Raw genomic sequence first — 15009 nt, 5'->3', positions numbered from 1 at the left:
AGGGTCAGACTGCAGTTACAAATTCTCAGGGAAATTCTTCTTTTTTTGAACTACTTTTGTTTACTGTCCAGAGTCCACAGGTAGTTGCTATTTTGTGTTTTGTCCTGAATTTATCATTATTATCTGTGAGAGAGTCAATTCGTTAGAAACTCACTTCTCCTTACTGGACACAATATATTGTTGAGTGAAAAAAATTAAGGTACAAAATAGCATAAATGAAGTGATTTTATAGGTTAGCAAAATCTGGAAGCATATAAACAACGTTTTAGGGAAGTGACATTACAATGTACTTTTACTATTTACTTTCTATACATTTGTATTGTTTGAATGTTCATGGAGATCATGTATTACCTCTATAATCACAAAAACAATAAAGGTATTTCTATTTTGCCAAGAGAAAGTGTTGCTCCCAGAATAGGCTGTAATCTTTCATTAACACTACAATGTATGTTTAAGGAAGGATGCTGCCCCTCCTAGAGGTATATGAATCCTAAGGCATCTGTCTCATTGCAAAGTGACAGTTTTAATCCAGGGAGATTGGATCTTTGTCATTTTGGGTCAATGCATGACTTTTCAGCAGTGGGACCTTCCCCGTCCTCCAGTGTAACTTTTTTGGCTTGGGTCTGCATTGAGGTAGTTTATAGGTTAAACCTTTTGAACTAACTGTTCTCTTCCTTTGGGAGCTATCCCAGTGTTGCTTTGCTTCTGGTAGAACAGTAACCTGGAAGATGTTAGTGTTGGCAGGAGAATGAATCCTTTTCAATGTGCTCTTATAAGAATAATGTCCCTCAGGGCTTCTTATTGGACCTGGACACATAAAGTGGGAAAAGTTGTCTTCCAGCCCCCCTTCCCAAACCCTGGATGAGAGCTGCTTCCGAGCCCAGTTCCCTGATTTTTCCCACACTGTATTGCCAAATTCTGGTCTGTCTTCTTGGCTTCACCCTGTGTTCAACAACCTTTCAGACCGGTATGTTTTTTTGTACCCCCTCCAGGCCCCATGCTCCTGAGGTGACAGCAAGCTAAAGTCACACAGACCACCATGCAAATGTAGTTGTGGGTGTCACTGGGTACCCAGGTTTTGCTATGCAATTTCTCTCATTTTAACATATCTTCCTTAAACATAGTTTTACCCCAAAGAAATGATTCTAATAGTTGGGAATTCAGGCACAATGGCTGCCTGGTATGCTGTGAGAATGTTTTGGGTAGACAGGCAGGAAGGCAACATAGTCCTAAAACAATGGTGAAGTTTCAAGGTATAGGGTAAGAGATGTAGAAAATGGAATGATCTAAGCATGGCATTAAAAGCTTCTAGAAAGCATGAGTGACTTCTAATAACTCCCTGCTTGATCTTACTCATTGGCCAGGCCTTGCTTTTTATGTAAATCACATAGCTGTAGCCCTTTCCTCTCCACCGGCAGGGAGACAGCTCTAGAATTGATGAGCCCTGTAGGCTAAAAATGATCATTCTCCTATTCTTTCCTGCAGGAAAATAGCAGCTGGGCTGATTGCTACACTGGGTCATTTGTCTGTATAGAGACTCATAAAGCAAAATCCTGGAGACTAGGGTGTGTTCAGACAGCATTTGCCTTCATCTGAGGCCAGATCCCTCCTATTACTATAACCAGTGGTTCACAAAATGCCTGAACTGCTCTCCTGACTCCCCTTCAGGAGAACAGAAGATGTTCTGTTGTCTCCCAGTCACCATCACCAAACCTCATTTAAACCTCCCAGCTCCTGCCTCTCCTTCTGAATCTCTTCACTGTGTCCTTGGCGCATCCTTATCACTATATCCATCCCTCCTCCATGGTCTTCTGCATGCCAATGCATCCTTTCCTCATTCTGTATCTTTGCAAAGAGAAGGTATGCTCCATTCTTGACCTCTTGGACAAAACTAACCTCAGGTGCTCTTTGGAAACTTCCCCGATTTTATTCCTTCTTTTTTTCTGTATCCTCAACCTTTTTGCTTCCTTCATTTTATTTTCCTTGGCTTGAAAGAAGGCTCAGGGATTACCATGTGCAAATAAAATAGATGCCTTTCCTGAAAACACTTTCCCCTGTTAGGGGGAAGAGGAAGAATGGCTTTCCCCATAAAGCTGCTCTTCTCTGTCTCCATCCTTCCCTTCCCTGACAAACTGCTTAAAAGACTGGCCTACATTTCCTTCCTCCGTTGCTTTTCCACCTACTCGACTCAACCCACTGCAGGGTGGCTTCCGCCTTCACCACTCCACTGGAACTGCTCTTTTAAAAGTCACCAGTGGCCTCATGCATGTTCAAACTAGTGGCCTCTTTTTTAGCCTTTGGTTTAATTAAGGAAGGCTTCCTAGGTACACTGATGTTCTCACTCACTGGCTAAATACAAAGGCCTAGTCTCTATTTCTGAGGAAGAAATGAGAACTCATGATGACAAAGCTTATTCTTGGAATGGCATCATGGTATGGGGGTGGTGGGGGAAGGGAGGAGCTGTGGGCTTGCTTTCTTTTGTGTATTTAAAAATAAACTAGGCATTCAATCTTTCATTGATTTATTTGATATATACTTTTGTGTATCTGTCATATGGCAGGATCGCTACCCCCTATTCTCTGGAATGTGGTGAGGCTCCTTTCTGTTCCTGTAAGGACCAAGAGACAGGTAGACCCACAGATTGTCTTTGCATTTAAGCTACTAGTAGCAGACCCAGTGTAGGCTAAGCATTCAGTTTCCATACCAGCTTGCCACTCATCCAGAGCAATGCTCACTTACCTGAGGATGAATTTTAAATGCCTCACCCTAAGATACAAAATTATCCACATTGCATCATTTTAAAAATACCACTAGGATGAAGTGGGAGGAATGATCTGAGTGTAATTTATTTGAAAACTTGGTTCTGTCAGAGGGAATTTAAATTAATGTTAATAACAGAGCCTCTTGAAAAGAGGTCAAGGGGGTAATGTTGCTTTAAAAATTTCTGTTTCATAATCCTGTCCGTTTAGAAGGAGGAGGAGTTCAGTTTGTCTGAAGGAGGCAAGGGGAAGCCATGGCCTCAGGCCCTTGCTTTGAACTTCTGAGCTTCTTAGCAAAGGGAATCAATATTCAGAAAGATTTCACTACAAGTTGGACTCTTCGTTTAACGTGATTATTTCCTACCCTCTAGCTGTCCATAAGAGAATCTCTTAAACACGCTGTTCAGGCCTGATCAAAACATTAGCCAAGCCTTATGATGTTTGGACATGCTAGGCAACACGGGAGTAATTAATCAGGGGATTACTGACAGATGTTAAGTACAAGCATCTGTATGTTAAGATTTTTCTTTTACTGATTAACACATAACGGGGCCTGAGGCCTGGAAAAAGGGATAAAACACATTTGGAGATGTGCAGTGCATGCAGATTTGACCCAGATTCAGGAACCAGAAGATAAAATGCAAAGTGCGAATCTTGACATTAGTAAGTGTATTTGAACAGTATTAAACACCTTAATTCTCCTAATGATCCTGAATGTTTTAAGGATAATTAAGGTTAACTAAAATAAATAGGCCTGCTTATTCAAGTGCACATGGTGAGCATAGTCTTAGAAAATAAAATTATCCATTTTTGTTTCCCTAGTAAGAATTAATTTGTAGAAAGAATCCACCAGCAGAAAAATGTTTTTTTCTTTACTAGTTCTATTTAAGTAGGTACTAATTTCTTAGAAATGTTCTCAGTAACCAGGAAGAAAGTTCCTATATTATCATACTAGTGTAATAGACCAGCATGTTAGTCACTTAAGTCTAGAGGAAATGAATTTATTGCATTGTAATCTATGCTATTAAGTACTCGGAGGAATTACCATTAAGCTATAAATCAGTGTCACTGTTGATTCAGGAAGAAAAAAAAAGCAACAATGAGTCTTCACAGGTTTTTCTCACAGATCCACAAGAATCTAGAAAAAATGAGGAAAACCTCAACCTTGGGGTTTAATGTGCATGCAATATGACTGCTGTATAAGGAAGAATAAAAGTCCCTTCAGTGTAGGTATATTTTAACTCCAATTACATGTGGTAGTTCTCCTTAGTCTGTGGGGGATACATTCCAAGGCCACCAGTGAATGCCTGAAACCATAGGTAGTATTGAATCCTATACATACGGTTTTTTTTTTCTGATACATATATCTCTATTGATAAAGTTTAGTTTATAAATTAGGTACAGTAAGATTAAAAGCAATAAGTAATAATAAATTATCATATAAATCAATGATAACATTATGCCAGCATCACTGTTTTTTGCTTTGGGGCCATTATCAGGTAAAATAAGTGCCACTTGAACACAAGCACTATAGTATCTGTACAGTTGATCTGATCACTGAGATGACTACTAAGTGACTAACGAGTAGACAGCATGAGTATGCTGGACAGAGGGAGGATTCATGTACAGAACAGGGTGGAGCAGGACTGCCTGAGATTTCATAACGCTGCTCAGAAAAATGCCCAGTTTAGACCAGGCTCAGTGGCTCACGCCTGTAATCCCAGCACTTTGGGAGGCCGAGGCAGGCATATCACCTGAGGTCAGAAGTTCGAGATCAGCCTGGCCAACACGGCGAAACCCCATCTCTACAAAAAATACAAAATTGGCTGTGTGCGGTGGTGCACGCCTATAATCCCAGCAACTCGGGAGGCTGAGGCAGGAGAATTGCTTGAACCCGGGAGGCGAAGATTGCAGTGAGCCAAGATGGTGCCGTTACACTCCAGCCTGGGCAAAAATAGCTAAACTCTGTCTCAAGAAAAAAAAGGGTCCAATTTAAAACTTATGAATTGCTTATTTTTGAAATTTTCTACTTAATATTTTTGGACCACAAATTGACTGTAACTGATACCATGGGGGACGTCATATATATGAGATTGTAAGAAATCTATTGCATAACTGTATTTGAGGACAAAATGTTTTATAATGTGCTTAAGAGGTTTCACAATGAAGAAATGACAAAACCCTTTACAGAACTCAAGCTCCAAATTAAGATAGTGGTCAAAATACAGTATTTGTAGCAAAACTTTGTCAAAAATGTGGAATGGAGCAAGGTTATTATTTAGTACTTTACCTTGTATAATTGGGATAGAGAAAGAATCACAGGTAACAGTAGATATGTGATTGCATGGGCTTTGCTGAATTGCTTAATTGGTCTCATGAAATTAAGGCACATGGTTCATAAACAATAATGGTTAAGAGGCCGGGCATGGTGGTTCATGCCTATAATCCCAGCACTTTGGGAGGCTGAGGTGGATAGATCACGAGGTCAAGAGATCGAGACCATCCTGGCTAACAGAGTGAAACCTCATCTCTATTAAAATACAAGAATTAGTTGGGCGTGGTGGCGTGTGCCTGTAATCCCAGCTACTTGGGAGGCTGAGACAGGAGAATTGCTTGAACCAGGGAGGTGGAGGTTACAGTGAGCCGAGATCATGCCACTGCTCTCCAGCCTGGTGCCTGGTGACAGAGGGAGACTCTGTCTCAAAAAATAAAAATAAAAAAAAAATGGTTAAGAAGTACTGAGAGCTTAGTGAGTTTTGGATACTCTTCTGGTGTGATTAAGTACTATTATCCCCATTTTTGAATTGTTTTCCCAATTTTACATAAGAGGTAACTAAAGTTTATAAAAGACATCCAGGTTTACACACAATTAGCAAGAGGTGGAGATAGGATCCAAACCCACGCAGTCTGATTTTGTGTTCATAACCACTACATAGGAATAGGGGCTGCTGTTCTTCCCACTCGACTGGGGGGAGCCTTATAGATCAATTCAGACCAAGTCCATCCTACTCCCCCATATCTGTATTGTGGAGATAGTGAACCATGAAGTTCCACTTGGTATCTCCAATCCGGATCCCCTACATTCTCTGTTTCACTCTATTACTTGATTTGATGTCAATGATGTCATGGTTGTGATTTTACTGTGAGTGGTGAGATTTTTGGGGTAAATGTCAATCTCTCACATTAGACTGGAAGTTTCTCAGAGCAGAAATCAGTAGCCTGAGGACTGACTTCTGCTGGGATTAGAACTCGTCATATTCAAACATAAGAAGGGTATCCTAAGTCTTTATTTATTGCCAAAATAAATACTCAAATAAATAAGTAAAGAAATCAGTTCATGTGTGCTTGGGTCCTGCCGTGTTGCACACCAGGTTAGGGATTGATATGTCATGGTACTTCTGGGGCTTTAGGGAGTAAGGAGATGGAAGTGGCCTGGTCTTCACGTCAGAAAAGCGTAGCAGGTATGGGGATTCTGAGGACATGGAAGTGCTTGCCAAATGTGTTTCTGTCCCTGGGCTGTGCTAATCCCTGTTGTCTGGAAAGCCAGTCTGATTCCAAGTCTCAGTGGAAGCTGGCAGCTAAAGCCCCAAGTTTGAATGGATTCTGAGATGTCCCTGCTAACTGCTCAGGCTTCAAGGTTAATGGGTAGATGGCTGTAGGATGAAGGGCAAGGGAAATGTGCTTGGAGGGAGAAAGAACTGGGAGCAAGGAGCTTTTGATGCAGTCCAGTAGGGAGCATCTCCTCTGAGCTTCTTCCTTTCTCCGACACCATTCCTCAGAACCTCCACCTCCTCCCTCCAGCTCTGACTAGCCCTTCCTCCTTTGTCAAAGGGGATCTTTGAGAACTAGTTAATAAGGAGGTGGAAATTCACCTAATTGGAACAATTAGTCTTAGTTGACACCTGCTCATCTTTGGGCATTTAGAGAAAAGAGATGAAATGGTGAGCACTGAGCTTTAAATCTTTTTATGCAATCAGGCTGCTTAAAAAAAAAGGAAGCCATTATTTTTAGGTTTGTCATGTTTGTCTCACCATGATAAAGTGAACCATCTAACTCAAACTGAGGCCAAAGAACGAGCCCAGTGCAGCTGTCAAAAAGGCTTGGGAAAAACGAGAAAAAAATAGTTTTCACGTGCTGTTCCTTCTGTCTGGAATGCTCTGTCCTTACCTCTTGAGATTGCAACTCAACTGTCACTTTTTCAGGGAAAGATTTCTAATTGTGTGCCCCCTCCTTCCTTCAAGGTCACAGTGTCCTATTACCTGTTTTCTGAGAATGATATAATTCTCCTTGGTATCACCTGTCACGGTTGTGATTTTACTCTTATGGTGAAATTCTTTGGATTAGTGTCTGTTTCCCACATTTGATTTGAAGTTTCACAAAGGCAGGGACTTCCCTCCTCACCTACAGGATCCCGTTTTGGTGTAATTTCTGGCACCCATTAGGTGGACAGTAATGATTTGCTGACTACATGATGACTCATCAAACAAGATCTAGCATATGAGGGTAGCTTATTTTGCACCATTTCCTCCTTCAACAGAGACGGTATAGCATATGAAGGTAGCTCTGGAGTGAGAATAGTTGGGTTCAAATCTCAGTTTTGGCATTTACTAGTTGTTTAACCTTGGCAAAATTACTTTAGGTCTCTGTCTCAGTTTCCTCGTCTGTAAAATGGAGACAAGACCTTTGTCATAGCGCTGTTGTGAGGACTCAATGAATTAATACATGTGAAGTATGTGCTTGGCATACTTACTACATTTAATTGATTAAAACCACACTGAGCAATTGCCTGCAGCTGCTCATTATACAAATTATGCCTTCTGACACCAGTGGCAGAGATATTGCACTGCGTTTTAATTCATACTCCTAGGGTCCCATCCTGATCCCCTACATTCTCTGTTTCACTCTATTACTTGATTTGATGTCACTGAGGCTGGCAGTGAAGGGATCTTTTGCTTTTCAATGAGAAATAAACATGAGGGCGAAGCATAAATCCAGCAGCTGCCTAGGCTACCTCAGTTGCAAAGCGGTAAAATGAAGTAAGTGTCTTCTGCATTGCACTTTGAAGTGACAGGAAAGTAAGTGGCCTGCAAACCACTAATTACTCAGCAGATCACCGATGATGGGCTCTGGCTTCCACGAGATTGCCTCAAAGCCAGCTAGGTGCTTGTGGTTCAGTACATCAGCCATTATATTAGTCAATGAAGAGTAATTGAGTGAAGCAAGGGATTCCCATTTATTTGGTGCAGAGATTATGCATGAGATTATGAGACTTTGAAGCAAATACATGATGATTAGGAGGATTTTGTGAGCTCTGATCTGGCCACCAGTGAGCAACTGTAGTAAACATCCTATCCACAAACCCACAAATCCTTGTCTTCTTGACTGTTTGTACATTGTTGATGAGATAGGCTCTGTTTTGTTTTCTTATGCCCATGTTGTATCTAGTGATTTTAGGATATGGATTTGTTTTTCTGCTTCCTCTAGGTGTAGCAGTTTGCACTTTTCTTTGAGGGGAGCCTTATGGCTCTAAACTCAGATTCTGGAATGAGAGAGCCAGGGTTTGACTTCTAGTGTCATCACTTAGGAGCTCTGTGACCTTGTAATGCCATGTAACCTCTCTGTTCCAGTTTCCTCATTGGCAGAATGATCCCAATCCTAAAGGTTGTTGTGAAGATTAAATGAATTAGTACATGTAAAGCATTAGTATACCGATTCATATAAATGGTCAACACATTATTATTATTAGTAGTAGTTGCATTTGCTGCTTCTTTTTGATATAACTATATGGCCATTGCTGTGTTCAAAGCTTTACATAAACTATCTTGTTTAGCCCTCTCAGTCTTGCCTTTGAGTTAGGTATTATTCTTATCTCCATTTCACAAGTGAGAAAGATTAAGTTGCTTGTCCAAGGTCATGAAACCAGTGAGTCATAGAGCCTGTGCTCTTTGCCACTACATGGGGAAGAAGGAAGGAGTTGTAGAGAAGAGGGAGGGCCATCAAGTCTCTAGGTAAGATGTTTGCTCTGTCCTCCGGGCAGACTGAAAAAGGAAGTCGAAGGACACTGGGTAGTGAGCTGCCCCCACCTACCCAAAGAACAAAGCATGCCACCTGGCATAACACTTACACTTATTGTCACCATGGTAACTAGTCCTAATGGCATGGAGCTACATACCCCGTTTTCTTCCTGACTCCAGAGTGAGGCAAATAAATCTCAATATAGCACAGTGACTCAAAGAAGGGCCTCTGGATTCAGACTGCTGTGGTTCAGTCTGATAGCTTTTTGAGTGATCTTGGACACTCAATCAACTTTCTAGGCCAATAGTTTTCAAAGTGTGGTCTGAGGATCCAAGGAGGTCCGTGAAGCCCAAATAATTTCTGTAATAACAGTAAGAACTTACTTGCCTGTTTCATTTCTATTCCCTCATGAATGTACAGTGAAGATTTCCAGAGGCTCAATGATGAATGATCATTTCATCACTCTAATGGCTTATAGAATGTGTGCTTGTGTGCTCTTGGGGTTTTAAAAACTTCAGTTTTAATTTCTAATTTGCAAAGTATTGAGATACACATATATGTATTCTGCATAATCAAAAACTTGTTGGGGTTCTTCACAATTTTTGTAAGTTTAAAGTGGTCATAACATCAAAGAGTTTGAGGACCACTGCTCTAGGCTTTAGTTTGTTCTACAGATTATGTATAATAACAGTATCAACCTTATAAAATTGTTAGAATTAAATAAGATAATGCACATCAAGCTCCTTCCTCACTGCCTGGCATATAGTAGTAGTTGCTTAGTAAATGGTAACAATTTTCAGTGCCGTTATTGATTTACTTTGTTCTGTGCTTGCTGAGGCTCTGCAGCTCACCTCTCTGGAACCATAAAGGGGAGTGCATATGTTTATTTGTTGGTGATCACATTGCCGGGTGCAGTGGAAAAAACATGTAAGAGTTTTCAATCTGTTTGGAGATGCAGGACTTGTGAAACAACATCAAAACAGGTAAGATGAAATGTAAATTAGATCGAGTAGAGTATAAGTGCAAAACTGAACTAAGCAAGGCACTTCTGCACTTATATTTTGTAGGAGTTTGGAGAAAAGGGAGACCGAAGCAAGAGATGGATGGCAGACTGGCTGGGTGCCACATGTCCCTGAAATGTCCTAACCATATCCAGTAAGAGTGTGTGCCTTTTCAGGGAGTCTATAGGGTATGTGCCAGGCCCTTAATATCTACACTGAAAATGGCATGTTCATTTCCAGGAATACTCTGGTGTGCTTTAACAAAACAAAAATCAAATTCCTACTTCTGAAACCCTTTTATCAGAAAATGCAGGGATTTGGAGTCAGTTGACCTGTGCCAAATCCCGATTCTCTTACTTCAGTGGCTGTGGGAGCTGGGATATGTCCAGTCACCATATGGAATCTCGTGATCCTGATGTGACAAATGGGGTGGTACTAATACCAGTCCTGCCTAGACTTGGCCCCCACTCTAAGGGGAACAAATGAGATCGTGTAGGCGATGCCACTTTGCACATTCTGAAGCACTAAATGAATGTGCAATGGTGTCACCACATGGTCTTTTGCCTCTTTTGCCTATTACATCTCTACCCCCATGATGTTCTGAGACTGGTGGCATCTGCTCCAGAGAGGAAGCAGGCCTGGAATAGCCCGGGTATTTACGGAGGAGATTGGCAGAGTGTGAGTTGTGAAACTCAGTGGTCTGCTCCAGATCATCCTGTTGAGTTCCTCACTCTCATGAGCACTAAATTTACTCTCCCCATTTTTAAAAATAGCTTCGGAAATTTGCTCTATTATGTTTCTCTTCACTTTATGTTGGGGGAATTTGAGAATACTTCCATACAAAGGGCTGTTCTTTGACTCAGAATGATCCTGTCGGGCATATAGCTCACCTCTCACTTGTCATGCACACAGCAGGAGAATGACTTGCTCAGAATTAATGGCCTTTTCTAAACCCATTAAAGAAACTCTAAAGATTAGGGCTGCTGTTCCCAGGCATGAGGATCATTTTATATGGATTGGCTGCTTCGAATAAGCTAGTGGCTAGTGGAAGAGTAGCTGCAGCCCTCCCCTCCGAAGGCTTGTATTCATAATGGGCTCAAATGTGACCTAAGGACAACTAAACCGGTAAGTCTGAGACTTGGTTACCCTGTATGCTTTGCAGCCTCCTCCTCTTATTCAGTCTGTGACCTTAGGCAGCTCACTGCACCTCTATGGGATTCAGTTTCTGCATCTGCCATAGAGGGATCATGAGTACCGATCCTCCAGGTCTGATATGAAAATTGAAGGAGGTAGAGTGTCTACAGTGCTGATCTATGTGCTTGGCATATAGGCAGCACTCTGCAAATGTTAGCTGTTATGACTGTGATGATGCTAGGACCTTATCACAGTGTAAAGGAAGCCATATCCCTGACCTCTGAGGGTGTGTACTCAAAATGAGATAAAATACAGACAGAAAAGCAACCCAAACGTGGCAGAAGGGGCAGGGAGGTTGCATTCAGTCCAGAGGTTTCACTGAATCCTCCTTCCTTTCCATCTCCTCCTACCAAAATTGTTGACGTTACCACAGAATAAGGCATTCTTTTAACTGCTTACAAACCAGGATTTCTTTCATTTTTTCCCCCTAAGTGGGGTGAGGGGGTAGGAAAAGAGAGAGGGAATAAACACCAGCTGGGATGAGAATATGAAGAAAAGGCAGGTTCCTTTTTTTTCCCATTAAAAAAAAGAATGGGATAGTGGGGACAGGGAGAAAAATGTGTTTTGAATGTGCAGGGACTGTTGCAAATAGCGCGGGCAGTTTCCCCGAGCCACACTTCTTCCAATCATCTCAGAGCAGGCAGTGCTCTGGCCCCAGCCAATCATTTATTTACACCAAGAGGTGCAGACGCCAGAGGCAGGTGTCAAAACAATTAATAACACTCCCGAAATGAATAGTCTCTCCCTACCTCTGCCAGCCCAAGCAGGCTGGCTCCTCAGGAGAGAGCTCCCTGAAAAACTGCTGCCAGCCAGAGCAATGGGCTGGGTCCACTGTGCAAACGTTCAGTGCTGATCTGCAGCCACACTCTACCGCCCGTTGAGTGAGGGTAAGGGTTTGCCTTTTCAAGGGACTCACCTTCAGCCCTTGTTGAAATACCAGGGACTTCAGCAAAGCTCAATGTTTGCTCAAAAGTCTTTGAGATTTTCTAGCCAGAGAAATGCAGAGACAGACTGGGGGACTCCAAAGCGGTGGGAACTGCTATTTCTTGAAGATAAATTTGTAATAAAATGAATTCTACAATTGAGGATTCAAAGGATTTCAAATTTAAATTGAATTAAAAATTTAAAACTTAATTCACTTATTTTTCATAACAACCTTACAAGGTATACATTACTATTATCCTCATTTCAAGATGAAGAAACTGAGTCAAAAAAGGGTAAGTAATTTGCTCAAGTAAGTAGCAGATCTAGAATTTGAACTCAGGCAGGCCGGCTCCAAGATACTGCTCTTAACTATTAAACACTCTGCTTTGCTCTCTCCTGTTCATTCCAGAAATTAGACTTCCTTCTTTTGATCCTACAGCCAAAGGTTGTTATTGTGTCATATAAATATACTTTCTATAACTATGTGTATTTGCATTTATTTCTCATTGAGGTCGAGAAGGTCTTGCTGTTTTGAACATCTTCCCACTTATCCTGTGCACAACTGCACACACTCTCAAATAATGAAAACATTTTTCTTTTTGATTTTGCAAGCTGATATTGTTATTCTCTTTGGAGCTTGGGTGTCTTAGAAATGCAATGTAACCTGAATTACAACTCAAATCAGGGGAGATTTACTCAATTTTCAGGGACTGCTTCACCATTCTAGCTGTGGAGAAATGGGAAGTTATTTCCCAGTGGCTCAACCTAGAATTTCTGCACTGAGATCTCCGCACCACAGACAGAATGGTGAGACATCGGGTAAGCATCTGAAACTTGGAATTTTCAACCTCCTGGTGAACTCTTCTTTTTTTTTCACCCCTTCCCCAAGCCTGCCCAGGAGAAGACTGTGCCTTGGGGAGGAGGGAGTTGAGCTAATTATCAGGTTGGCAATCAGTGAATGCCTACTGGTGGACGGATTGCTAGAATCTGCTAGGGAAGAACTTTTGAAACCTCAAGAGCAAAAGAGTTTGTGTTCTTGATTCTAGGGCCAGATCCAATCTCCTCAAAAATTTGAGACAAAGTTAGAGTTTCCCAGACAAAACCCACATTTGGCAGTCTTCAGAAAGTTCCTATCGCCTACAGGATGGAAAAATCATGGTCCCCAGGGAAGGTAATAGGTACTTATTTCATGTTTTCGCTTTCATGCAGATGGAAGCAGCAGCAATGGGAACAGCAGCAACAAAGCCTCGGACCAACTGAGCATTTAATCGAACACCTAATGGAGTGATGCTTTGTTTCCTAGGCAAATTTGGCTGCTATTAACAGGAAGGTAGTTATCATGGTTAAATTTACGCATTACAACAAAGTACTAGGGGAGCTTTTTAATATTTATGTGACAATAATTGATCTCTTACCTCTGTCAAGTACTGCTAAAGACTTATCAGCTTGCTGTTTCAGCACCATATGTTGTAGCCAAGATGCGCTACATGTGTCCTTCCTGTGCCTTGGGGAGAGAACATTTGCAGTGGATCAGAATAGAAAATGGTATGGGTTTCAGAAAAGCTCCTTGCTCTCAGCTTTCTCGTCAGTGACCGGGGTATGCAAGTCGTGACTATAAAATAACGAGACTACCTTCCAAAACCACCCATGAAATGAAGCCTCGACCTTTAATTGTTCGCTTCCCTATATTTCAGCCAAGAACTGGTCGACCCAAATAAAGGGGATTCCTCATAAATTTTCCTTGTACTGCATTCAACTTATTTTAAATAGGCCATTCTGTGAAACCTGAAAACCCGCCCACAATTAAAACACTAACGTCTATACCATTTGGTTTTTCTTAATGAGCCATGTGCTGATTTCACTTGTCTTACTTCAGCAGTAACAAAGATTAGCACACACATACCATAAACCTCCCAGGAACCTAAGGAGTGGGCTTTTAGAATTTTTCTTGAGGCAGATTTTCATTAGAACTTTATTTATGGGAGTGAGTGAGCTACTTGGGGAAAGAGAGTTTAACTGTTTCAAACTGTGAGGGTCCCCTTAAGTAAACTGCATCTGGGAATCACAGTGTGGGTCGAAGAGCTGGAAACATTAAGCATCTCACTGTCATATGCATAGGGAGGCTACCTCAATAGCTCTGCCTTCCTGTTGAGGTAGGGTTGCAATGACCCCTGGGTCCTCTGGAGGGTCACAGTTTCAGAAGATGTGATTAAATAAGGCAAGTGTGTTACCACGACCATGATAATATTTATATTTTATAAGTATCTTGATGTGGTGGGCCTTAAGGAATTGACATTCACAAGTCTTCCCCCAAACTCACACGGTCTACTAAGTCGATCACATAATGAGCTGTTAATATTTAAAATCTAAACACAACAAAAATTTTTAAGAAATAGATCTGTCAATCACATTAGAATGCTATTTTCCTGGGATCACTGTGCCACCATTTCTTCTGGGATAGAGAATCTCCTTTTCTGTTCATTTGTTAGTTTTTTTTTTTTTTCACAGTTGGAGGAGAACATTTTCAAAGCAAATTAAGAGAAAATTGAAGAAATGGACCTTTAACCCTTCCTCAGAGCTACTGATGAGGGCCTGAGAGAAACTTCTCTTTAAAATTCTCTGGAAATCTAGAAGCCAGTTGAACATGTTCTTCAGTGGCCCTTGGCCAATGATGTCTGTACATTTCTTAGACAACTTTTCAAATATTTGGAAAATTCAATCCAGCCCTAATGCTACTGTGGGATATTTTCCTGGGCTCCTGGATATTTTCTGTGTTTCCTCTTTTTCCCTTTTATTTTGGATATGATAACTTTTTGTCATTAAAGGAAATGAACCCTCAAACAAATTATTTATTATCATGTTTTATTATTTTTCTAAGTAGTTTCCTATTCATAATATTCATAATCTGACCTGGTTCTCATTAACACTTCTGGGATTGAAATTGTTAAATTACTTTTGCCCGTAAGAGTAGATATAGTAACATTTAGACTGATGCCTTGGCTTTGAGGTGTTTCTAGTTTCAATGAGTAGTTATTAGTTGAATTTGATGTGACTTTATTGAATCAAATTAATTGATTATTTTTTTCCGAGACATGTACTTGCTCTATCCACCAGGC

The sequence above is a fragment of the Aotus nancymaae genome, unplaced genomic scaffold, assembly GCF_030222135.1.
Source record: "Aotus nancymaae isolate 86718 unplaced genomic scaffold, 86718_ANA_hifiasm-v0.15.2.pri h1tg000004l, whole genome shotgun sequence".
Taxonomy (NCBI): Eukaryota; Metazoa; Chordata; class Mammalia; order Primates; family Aotidae; genus Aotus; species Aotus nancymaae.
This window is presented reverse-complemented; position numbering follows the sequence as displayed.